The 12,310-nt window shown below is 39.3% G+C and overlaps 1 pseudogene; it reads right to left on the bottom strand.

The window, feature by feature from the left end:
* The window catches only part of LOC129668392 (kinesin-like protein KIF22), a 45,521-nt pseudogene extending 39,848 nt beyond the window's left edge, over positions 1 to 5,673 (bottom strand).
* Between the last annotated feature and the right edge of the window lie 6,637 nt (positions 5,674 to 12,310).

The following is a 12,310-nucleotide window of genomic DNA, read 5'->3' as shown; positions in this document are numbered from 1 at the left end:
AAAAAAAAAAAAAAAAAAAAAAAAAAAAAAAGCAGCCCTGGGCCAGATGGATTCAGTGCAGAATTCTACCAGACCTTCAAAGAAGAGCTAAGTCTAATTCTCTCCAAACTATTCCACAAAATAGAAAGAGAAGGAACATTACCAAACTCTTTCTATGAAGCCACAGTCACCTTGATACCTAAATCACACAAAGACCCAACAAAAATAAGAGAACTTCAGACCTATCTCTCTTATGAGCATTGATGCAAAATTACTCAATAAAATCCTTGCAAACCGAATCCAAGAACACATCAAAGATATCATCCACCATGATGATATCAAGTAGGCTTCATCCCAGACATGCAAGGGTGGTTCAACATACAGAAATCCATCAATGTAATCTACCACATAAACAAACTGAAAGAGAAAAACCACATGATCATCTCCTTAGATGCTGAAAAAGCATTTGACAAAGTCCAACACCCATTCAAGTTTAAAGTCTTAAAGAGATCAGGAATACGAGGCACATACCTAAACATAGTAAAGACAATATAGAGCAAGACTATAGCCAACATCAAAATCAATGTAGAGAAACTTAAATCAATAACACTGAAATAAGGGACAAGACAAGGCTGCCCACTCTCTCCATATCTGATCAACACAGTATTTGAAGTCCTAGCTAATGCAATAAGACAACTAAAGGAAATCAAGGGAATACAAATTGGAAAAGAAAAAGTCAAAGTGTTACTATTCATGGATGATATGATAGTATACATGGGCAACCCCAAAAATTCAACCAGAGAACTTCTTCAGCTGATAAACACCTTCAGCAAAGTGGCAGGATACAAAATCAACTCAAAAAAATCAGAAGCCCTCCTGTATTCCAAAGACAAAAGGGCCGAGAAAGAAATCAAGGAAACAACACCTTTCACAATAGCCACTAATAACATTAAGTACCTTGGGGTGACTTTAGCCAAGCAAATGAAAGACCTGTTTGAAAAAAACTTTGAGTCCCTGAAGAAAGAAATTGAAGAAGATATCAGAAGATGAAAAGTTGTTCAATGCTCATGGATTGGTAGGATTAACATAGTGAAAATGGCCATCCTAACAAAAGCAATCTACAGATTCAATGCAATTCCCATCAAAATACCAAATCAGTTCTTTACAGACCTTGAAAGAAAGATTCTCAGCTTCATATGGAGAAACAAAAAAACCCATACTCTCCAAAACGATCCTGTACAACAACAGATCATCTGGAGGTATATCTATCCCTGATCTCAAGCTGTACTACAGAGCAATAGTATTAAAAACTGCATGGTATTGCATAGAAACAGAAAGGAGGATCAATGGAACCAAATAGAAGACCCAGAAATAAACCCACACACCTATGAATACTTGATTTTTGACAAAGGAACCATATCCATTCAATGGAAAAAAGACAGCATCTTCAACAAATGATGCTGATCCAACTGGATGTCTACATGCAGAAAAATAAAAATAGATCCATATTTATCACCGTGCACAAAACTAAAGTCTAAGTGGATCAAAGACCTCAACATAAAACCAGATACTCTAAATCAGTTGGAAAAAAAAGTGGGGAAGAACCTAGACCTCATCGGCACAAGGGACAATTTCTTGAACAGAACACCAACAGCACAGGTTCTAAGAGCAACAATCAATAAATGGGACCTCATGAAAATGAAAAGCTTCTGTAAAGCAAAATACACTTTCTTCAGAAAAAAAGGACAGCCTACAGACTGGAAAAGGATCTTCACCAACCCTATATCTGACAGAGGGCTGATATCCAGCATATATAAAGAACTAAAGAAGTTAAAAAGCAATAAATCAAGTAATCCAATTAAAAAATGGGGTATGGAGTTAAACAGAGAATTCTCTGTAGAGGAATATAGAATGGCAGAAAAATACTTAAAGAGATGCTCAACAGCCTTAGCCATCAGGTAGTTGCAAATCAAAACAACCCTGAGATTTCACCTTACACCCATCAGAATGGCCAAGATCAAAAACTCAAATGACAACACATGCTGGTGGGAATGTAAACTGCTACAACCACTTTGGAAGTCAATCTGGTGCTTTCTCTGACAATTAGGAATAGTTCTTCCTCAAGACCCACCTATACCACTGCTAGGGATATACCCAAAATTTGCTCAAGTACATAACAAGGACATTTGCTCAACCAAGTTTCTAGCAGCTTTATTTGTAACAGCTAGAACCTGGAAACAACCCAGATGTCCATCAACGGAGGAATGGATACAGATATTGTGGTATTTTTACACAATGGAATACTACTCAGGAATCAAAAACGAGGAAATCATGAAATTTGCAGGCGAATTCCTGAGATCTAGAAAAGATCATTCTGAGTGAGGTATCCCAGAAGGAGAAAGACACACATGGTATATACTCACTCATATAGATCTATAAGATATGATAAACATAATGAAATTTGTACACCTAAAGAAGATAAACAAGAAAGACGACCCGGGGTAAGATGATCAATCCTAATTTAGAAAGACAAATGCGATGAACGTTGGGTGTAGGAGAAACAAGTAACAGGACAGGAGCCTACTGCAGAGGGCCTCTGAAAGACTCTACTTAGCAGTGTATCAAAGCAGATACTATGACTCATAACCAAACCTTTGGCAGAGTGCAGGTGATCATATGAAAGAAGGGGGAGTTAGTATGAAGTGGAGAGGACAGAAGCTCCACAAGGACCAAATATATCTGAGCACAGGAGTCTTATATGAGATTGTTTCTCCAACCAAGGACCATGTATGGATATAACATAGAACCTCTGTTTGGATGTAGCCTGTGGTAGCTCATTAACCAATTGGTTTTCGGTTGTAAGGGGAACAGGGACTATCTGACAAGAACTCAATGGAAGGGTCTTTGATCTCCCCACCCCCAAGGGAGGAGCAGTCCTGCCAGGCCACAGAGGAGGACTTTGCAGCCAGTCCTGAAGATTCCTAATAAAACTGGGTCAGATGAAAGGGGAGAAGGTCCTCCCCAAGCAGTGGACTTGGAAAGGGGCCAGGAGGAGATGGGGGAGGGAGGGAAGGAAGGAGGGAGGGATTGGGAGGGAATGAAGGAGTGGGATACAGCTGGGATACAGAGGTAATAAAGTGTAACTAATAATAAAAAAATAAATTAATTATCATTCAATAAAATAAAAGATAGAAGCAAAAAAAAATAATAATACCAGATACACTAAAACTGTTAGAAGAAAAAGTCAGGAAGAACCTAGAACTCACTGGCAACTTCCTAAACAGAACACCAACAGCACAGGCTCTAAGAACAACAATCAATAAATGGGACCTCATGAAAATGAAAAGCTTCTGTAAAGCAAAAGACACTGTCATCAGAACAAAAGGACAGCCTACAGACTGGAAAAGGATCTTCACCAACCCTATATCTGACAGAGGGCTGATTTCCAGAATATATAAAGAACTGAAGAAGTTAAAAAGCAATAAATCACGTAATCCAATTAAAAAATGGGATAACAAGCTAAACAGAGAATTCTCTGTAGAGCAATAAAGAATGGCAGAGAAATACTTAAAGAGATGCTCAATGTCCTTAGTCATCAGAGAGATGCAAATCAAAATGACCCTGAGATTTCACCTTACACCCATCAGAATGGCTAAGATAAAAAACTCAAATGACAACACATGCTGGAGAGGTTGGGGAGAAAGGGGGATCCTTCTTCACTCCTGGTGAGAATGTAAACTGCTACACACACTTTGAAAATCAATCTGGTGCTTTCTCTGACAATCAGGAATAGTGCTTCCTCAAGACCCAGCTATACCACTCCTAGGCATATATCCAAAATTTGTTCAAGTACACAACAAGGACATTTGTTCAACCATTTTGTAGCAGCCTTATTTGTAATAGCCAGAAGGTGGAAACAGCCCAGGTGCCCCTCAACAGAGGACTAGATACAGAAATTGTGGTATTTTTTACACAATGAAATACTACTCAGCAATTAAAAACAAGGAAATCATGGAATTTGCAGGCAAATGGTGGGATCTAGAAAAGATCATTCTTAGTAAGGTGTCCCAGAAACAGAAAATTATGTAAGTGAGTACTAGACCAATAAGATAAGATAAACATACTAAAATATGTACACCTAAAGAAGATAAACAAGAAGGAGGACCCAGGGTAAGATGATCAATCCTCACTTAGAAAGACAAATACAATGGACATTGGAAGTAGGAGAAAACAAGTAACAGGACAGGAGCCTACCATATAGGGCCTCTGAAAGACTCTACCTAACAATGTATCAAAGCAGATGCTGAGACTCATAACCAAACCTTTGGCAGAGTGCAGTGAATCATAGGAAAGAAGGGGGAGTTAGTATGACCTGGAGAGTATAGGAGCTCCACAAAGACCTAATATATCTAGGCACAGGGATCTTTTCTGAGACCGTATTTCCAACCAAGGACCATGTATGGATATAACCGAGAACCCCTGCTCTGATATAGCCCATGGTAGCTTAGCATCCAAGTGGGTACCCTAAGAGGGATCAGGGATTATTTCTGACATGAACTCAATGGCAGGCTCTTTGACCTACCCCCCACCCCACCAAAGGAGGAGCAGCCTCGCTAGGTCACAGAGGTGGACATTGCAGCCAGTCCTGAAGAAACCTGATAAGCTAGGGTCAGATGGAAGGAAAGGAAGACCTCCCCTATCAGTGGACATGGAAAGTGGCAGGGAGGTGATGAGGGAAGGAGGGTGGGATTGGGAGGGAATGAGGGAGGGGCCTACAACTGGGATACAAAGTTAATAAACTGTAACTGCTTTTTAAAAAATAAAATAAAATAAAAAGCCAAAAAGATTCTTTATCCTGAAGCATCCCCTTAACATTTAGATGCATTCATCATCCCTTAATATTTCTAGTTTTTCTAATAATACTAAATTATCTGGAATTACGTGTGTCCAAACATGCATGCAGCTGCCAGGTACCCAGGGGCCATCTGGTCAATTACCGAAATGTGCTATCATCTGAAAATGTTAAAATGGTAACACGTGCAAATTCAATAGAAAGCATTCATTTGTCTGGAAGTTCAAGAGTAATTAGTCAAAGAATAATCTCTTAAAATCTATGTATATTGTGTATGATTTTAAAACTATCTGCACCATCCTATAGAAAAAGTAACATTTTAACATGTTTTTATTTACTCTTATAATACCTTATATGTACATAATATACTCTGATCATGTCTTCCCAGACTCCCACCTCTCTCAACTTTCATGTTCTGCCTTTTTAATCCACTGAGTCCACTTAGTGTTGAGCTCACACTTACATACTGGTGTAAGACCACATATTGAAATACAAACAACCTATCAGAGACCACATTCATGAGGAAAATTGTTCTTTCTTCTCCAGTGGGCATTAGCTCATCATCTAGGTGTTGGATTGAGTGAGCCTCTCTCCAGTTCAAGCTAGAATATCAGTTAGTTTGATTTTGTGCAGATTTTTTCACAAGACTTACCTGTGGTATCAGCTCCTGAAGGCGATGGTCTTCTCTCGTCTAAAAGGTGCTCATTTTCAGAGTTCTCAGACAACCCGTAACTCTTACCATCTTTCTGCACCTCTTCCATGTTATTTTCAGGATCCGCAGAGGGAAAGACATAGACACTATGATTAGGACTGATGGGTCCACAGTCTCTTATTCTCTGCATTCTGATACGTTGTGGGTTTCTGTATTCACTGACATACAGTGCAAAAGGAGGTTAGTTGGTGAGAGCTATGAGCTGTACTAATTTATGAATATTAAAAGTAAGTTTTTAGAAAGCAGTTTGAGTCTATGTCCATTTAACAAAATAATGCACACAATATTTTAAGGATGGTTTTTTCTTTTTTCTTTTAGTAAAATGTCACTGAGTTCAGTTCAAGCACTCACAAATAATGTATCATATGTTTAGTGGAAGCATTCCACCATATAGGTTGGCCAGTTTATATAAATATTCTCCCACAGATAGCCCTTGGGATTATTTCCAAGTTTTGAGGCTCTTATACATAAAGCTCTGTAAACATTTTATAATGTTTGTAGGCTTCAGTGTGGACTTAAATTTCCATTGCTTAACCCACTAGTTATATTGCTGAGTTACAAGAGAAGTGCACGTTTTATTTTATAAGACATTTCCATAGTATTTTCTAGAACAGCTCTGTTGTCTTGAATTTCTAAAAAGAATGTATAAACAAGTTAGAATTTCTACATCCTTATCAGCATTTTGTATTGTTACTACTTCATATTTTACAATGATTATATTTAGATGAGATTCATAGAAGTGTATCTAGTCTTCATATATAATTCTTAAAATTTTTTATGTACATTAGTCTGTCTCTACATGTATGCATGCCACATATGTATGGGTGCCAGATAAAGTTGGATCTGCTAAAGCTGGAGTTATAGGTAGATGTTAGCTGCCGTACATGGGTAACTTACGTTGGGTCAGCAAGTGCTTGAAACTGCTGAATCATATCTCTAATCATTTATAGATTTTTATTCCCCATCTTGATTTTCACAATGACCATGGTGTATCTTTTCTAGACTAGGCTGAAGATTTTTGCTTTGTCCCCATTGGGATCTCAGTTTTTGTCATAAACAATGCAACCCTTTATCAGAAATATGCACAGAGCTAGTTTTCAGGGGTGAGCCAAGATCTTCTTGGCTATCATTATTAATTGAGTCCTTTTGTAGGTACTAACTCACCTATAAGGAGCATGTTGGCCCAGTGAGGAGTAAGGAAGCAAGCACAAAGTCTTCATTTTCTTTTAGCTTTAGACAAATCTGTAGTAAATTTCAGCCCTGAGGTGAATTCCTCCAGTTGCTTTTGCTTCAGCATTTGACTTCCTGTTCTGGTCATCACTTTAGGACCTGCTTTCGGGTTCATCATTCCTGGGAGCATGTTCCAGTAAAGCTCTAGCTGCAGGACTCCCTCTGACTATGTTTTCTGTCTTTTCTACTGTTCTGCTTTCAGTTATGTTGCCATGATGAGCATGTCCTGACATAGAGCATCTTAGGGGAGAGAAGGCTTAAGTTAGCTCATAGTTAGAGGATACATCCCACTTTTATGGAAAAATCAAGATGGCAGGAATTTGAAGCAGCCAGGGCATCCCAGCCCAAAGCAGAGATAGGATTACACACATGCCTAACAATCAGCTTGCTCTCTATACAGTCTGGGGCACATAAGCAGGGAACGGTGCTGCCCTCTTTTTGCCCATAAAGATCAAGACTATCCTTGGCAGACATATTCACAGGCCAACCTGATCTCAACCAACCCTCAAGCACACTCTCATCCCATGGCATTCTAATGTTGTGTCGAATTGACAATACCTACCATAATACCCATTTAAAATAGTAAAACTGATGCAATATTAATGCTTACTTCTAAAAGTACTTTTGTGTACAAAATATGATTTTGGAGACATCATAATTACATATTATAATATAAATTTTAGGACCATGTCTCAGACTGATAGCTTATGCCATGAAACTCAGAAAAATAACTGAGATATTTTCCATATATTTTAAACATAAGTGCTAGACAAATCCATGCAGAACTTTAAAGGTCTATCAGACAATTCCTGCTTCAATTCCATCACCATCACTTACCTCCAAATCCTGACAAAGACTAAAAATTTTAAAGGAAATTGCAGTGAGCTTTTACAAATATAGATCCTGTTGGCTTCCTTCTCTGTCTCCCACCCTAAGTAAATCCATAAGACTGTGAAGCGTGGTGAAGAAGAGTTGGGAAAACTTACAGGAAACATAGGATGTTTTTGGATATATCTGAACAAAGAAACCTGTACCTGCTTCTCTCTCAGGGGAAGCAAGCAGGCTGGATCGGCTTGTCATGGCAGGGATAGGGAACAAGCGGAGAGTGGTATGCAACATCAAGTCTGCCAGTAAAAAAGGCATTTGTTTCCAGTGTAAAACTGAACACTGCAGAGCACAACTGTTCCCACCCATCACAGTGACTTTGAGCATGGCAGACATGTGTAGTAAGAGGGTGTGGGTGATAGCACTAATGCAGCAAGTACAGGGACAGGAAACCCATGAGAAGCTAGATGAACATTGCATCTCTTGTTCAGATCAGTGTAGAAGGTTTCTTCGGAATAAATTTCCAAGGAGAGAACAGAAGCTCTTATGAGAGGGGTTTGTTTCCTAAAGGGTGGCCGACTGCCAAATCAACAGCTAAATTATAATGACGACTTTTAAAATTAATTTTTCTCTCAAATTTAATCCAGTTAGAAGCAACAACGGGAATATAAGAAAGTAGTGGCAGTTTTACAAAATACTTCCAAATTCTTTGACATTTCTCTTATCAAATGTGGCATTTAGTAGCTTGAGTAATGGTCAGGCTTCTTTAAGACCCCTTGTCTAGGCTGGTGCTATTATTGAGATAAATTTATTTACTTGGTGACTCACATATTACGTTGTATGTTCTCAAACTAGATGGAATGACATGACTAATCTATAGATCTTGAGGGCTGAGTACTCCTGGGCCAGGAAGAGAATGAACTATAGAGTGTTTAGGTTCTGCAAAGTCTAGATCCACTCTTTTCAGATGGTATCTATCTCATAGACACAATAGTTCCCCAGAGAGACAGAGAGGAAGTGATCCAGTGGAAAGCAGAGTGTTTGAGCAAAGATTTAGTGTTGGTGTGGTGGATAAGCGTTCTTATTTCACAACCTCATTGGAAAGCTGTGCCCTGTTCCTCTACAGCTTTGCTACACTTCTGATGTGTAGCAAATGCACAGAATGCACAGAAACCATTTAGGAAGGGTTTTCAAAAGTACTGAGGAATATTCAAAATGGCAAATCATCTCAAGTCTTTATGGGTCTGCTTGTAGTTATAGAGCACAGGATGTTAACTATTTCAAGTTCTTTTTTAGAAAAGAATCTATTTATACAGTATTCTTCCTACAGGCCAGAAGAGGGCATCAGATCTCACTATTGACAGTTATAAGCCATCATGTGGTTGCTGGGAATTGAACTCAGGACCTTAGGAAGAACAGCCGGTGCTCATAACCTCTGAGCCACTTCTCTTGCCCCTGTTTCAAGTTTGTATTTTGATGTTCAGTCAGCAGTGACATTATCTCCAGGCAGATTTGGGGAAGCATACAAGGTTCTTATGAATTACTATGGGTGAGTCATGATAAGATCTCTAGAAAGAAAAAACCTGGGAGGCCTGTCCAATGCCCTCAAATACCATTTCCAAGGTCACAGCTCTACCTGAAATCTCAGAGACTGGTAGCCATCAGGGACTATAAATGAAGCCTGCAGTCATCAGCGATCACTAGGGGCTGCCAGTCACCAGAGCCTACCAGCTCTATCTGAAATCACAGAAGCCTATTGCCATCAAGGATGACCAGGTCTGCCAACAACAGAGACAATCAGATGGCTAAAGGCCAGCATAAAAAAAAAACAAAAAACACATTCAACAAAACCCAAAACAATATTGCAACACCAGAACCCAGCTATGCTACTACATCAAGCCTTGGGTATCATAACACACCTGAAGAGCAACAAAGAGACCTTAAATCTAGTCTTATGAAGATGATAGAGGCCTTTAAAGAGGAAATGAATACAGCTCTCAGAGAAATACAGGAAAATACAATCAGACAAGTGGAAGAAAAGACTAGATCCCTTAAAGAAATACAGAAAATTCCAAGCCAACAGAAGGAAATGAACAAAACAGTTCAAGAGTTGAAGCAATAAAGAAAACAAACTGCCAGGCATGGTGGAGCATGCCTGTAATGCTAGTACTTGGGGAGGCAGAAGCAGGCAGATATCTGTGAGTTTAGTGAGTCCAGAACAGCCAAGGCTACACAGAGAAACCCTGTATTGAAAAATCAAAAAACAAAACACAAAAACCAAACAAACAAAAGCAACAACAACAAACCCCCACAAACTGGGGGAATTCTGGAAATAGAAAATGTACAAAAGAGAACAGGAAGTATAGATGCGAGCATTACCAACAGAACACAAGAGATGAAAGAGAGAATCTCAGGCTTAGGAGATACAATAGAAGACAGTGATACATCAAAGAAAATGCTAAATCTAAAAAGTTTCAAACAGAAAAGATCCAGGAAATTTGAAACACTATGAAAAGACCAAACCTAAGAATAATAAGAATTGAACAAAAATATTCCCAGGTCAAAGGCCCAGAAAATATCTTCAACAAAATCAGAGAAGAAAATTTCCCTAACCTAATGAAACTGATGCTTAAAATTGCACAAGAAGCTTATAGGATGCCAAAAATTTAGACCAAAAAGAAAATAATCTATCCACATAACAGTCAAACATAAAAGTACAGAACAAAGAAAGATTCAAGTGAATCAAAAATCTCAACATAAACCCGGATGCACTAAATCTAAGAGAAGAAAAAATGGAAAATTGCTTTGAACTCATTGGTGCAGGAGACAACTTCCTGAACAGAACATCAACAGCTCAGACTCAAAGATCAACAGTTAATAAATGGGACCTTCTCAACTGAGGGACATCTGGGTTGTTCCCAGATTCTGACTATTACAAAGAAAGCTGCTATGAACATGGTTGAGCAAATATTTTAGAAATTGTAGTACATTTACACAATGGAATACTATTCAGCAATTTAAAACAAGGAAATCATGAAATTTGCAGGCAAATGGTAGGAATTAGAAAAGATCATCCTGAGTGAGATATTCCAGAAGCAGAAAGACACACATAGTATATACTCAGTTTTAAGTAGATATTAGACATATAATATAGGATAAACATACTAAAATCTGTACACCTAAAGAAACTAAGCAAGAAGTAGGACCCTAGGTAAGATGCTCAATCCTCATTCAGAAAGGCAAATGGGATAGACATCAGAAGAGGGAAAAACAGGGAACAGGACAGGAACCTACCACAGAGGGCCTCTGAAAGACTCTACACAGCAGGGTATCAAAGCAGATTCTGAGACTCATAGCCAAAATTTGTGCTGAGTGCAGGGAATCTTATGAAAGAAGGGGGAGGTAGAAAGATCCAGAGAGAACAGGAGCTCCATAATGAGAGCAACACCAAGGAACCTGGGGCCAAGGGTCTTTCCTAAGACTGATACTCCAACCAAGGACCATACATGGAGATAAGCTAGAACCCCTGCACAGTTGTAGCCCATGGCAGCTCAGTGTTCAAGTGGGCATCTTAGTAAGGGGAACAGGGTCTGTCTCTGACATGAACTCAGTCACTTTCCTCTGAGGGGGGAGCAGCCTTACCAGGCCACAGAGGAAGACAATGCAGCCAGTCCTAATGAGACCTGATAGCCTAGGACCAGAGGGAAGGAGAGGAGTACCTCCCCTATCAGTGGACTTGTGGAAGGGCATAGGAGGAGATGAGGGAAAGAGGGTAGGGTTGAGGGAGGAGGCTACAGCTGGGATACAAAGTGAATGAACTGTAATTTATAAAAATAAATAAATAAATAGATAAATAAATAAAAAGAGATGATCAAAGTCCTTTGTCATTAGGGAAATGCAAATCAAAACACTCTGAGATTCTCTCTTACACACCTCAGAATGGCTAAGCTCAAAAACTCAAGTGACAGCACATGGTGGAGAGGATGTAAAGAAAGAGGAACCCTCCTCCACTGCTGTACAACCACTGTGAAAATCAATGTGGTGTTTCTCAGAAAACTGGGAATAGCGCTATCTCAAGACCCAAGTACACGACTCCTGGGCATATACCCAAAATACGCTCCAGTATACTCAAAGGAGACTTTTCAACTGTGTTCATAGCAGGTTTTTCGTAATAGCTATAAACCAGAAACAACATACTTGTTCCTCAGCTGAAAGATGGATGATGAAAACGTGGTACATTTACACAGTAGAATACTGCTCAGCTGTTAAAACAAGGAAATCATGCAACTTTCAGGCAAATAGATGGAAGTGGAAAAGATTATCCCGAGGTAACCCAATCTCAGAAACACACACCTGGTTTGTAGTTATTTATAAATGGATATTAACCATAGAATACAGGATAACGAAATAAGCTAAATAGCAAGGTGGGCCCTAGGGAAGATGCCTGAATCAACCTCAGAGAGGGAAATAAAATACATTTGGAAGTGGATGAAGAGAGAGAACTATGTGGGAGACAGGGTGGGAAGAGGAACACTGGTGAGAATCAGGCGGAGGTGGCAGGTTAAGGAACTGGGAGAGAAGGGAAACCGATGGGGGTCATCCTTGGGACAAGCTGGTGACTCAGAGAGAATTGCCTCCTGGGAAAATATGGGGGTAACTCTGGCTAAGACTCCTAGCAGCAGGGGATCTAGAGACTGAAGTTGCCACTTCCT

Source organism: Psammomys obesus, unplaced genomic scaffold, assembly GCF_907164565.1.
Source record: "Psammomys obesus unplaced genomic scaffold, mPsaObe1.curated_primary_1811, whole genome shotgun sequence".
NCBI classification, from domain to species: domain Eukaryota; kingdom Metazoa; phylum Chordata; class Mammalia; order Rodentia; family Muridae; genus Psammomys; species Psammomys obesus.
This window is presented reverse-complemented; position numbering and strand designations above follow the sequence as displayed.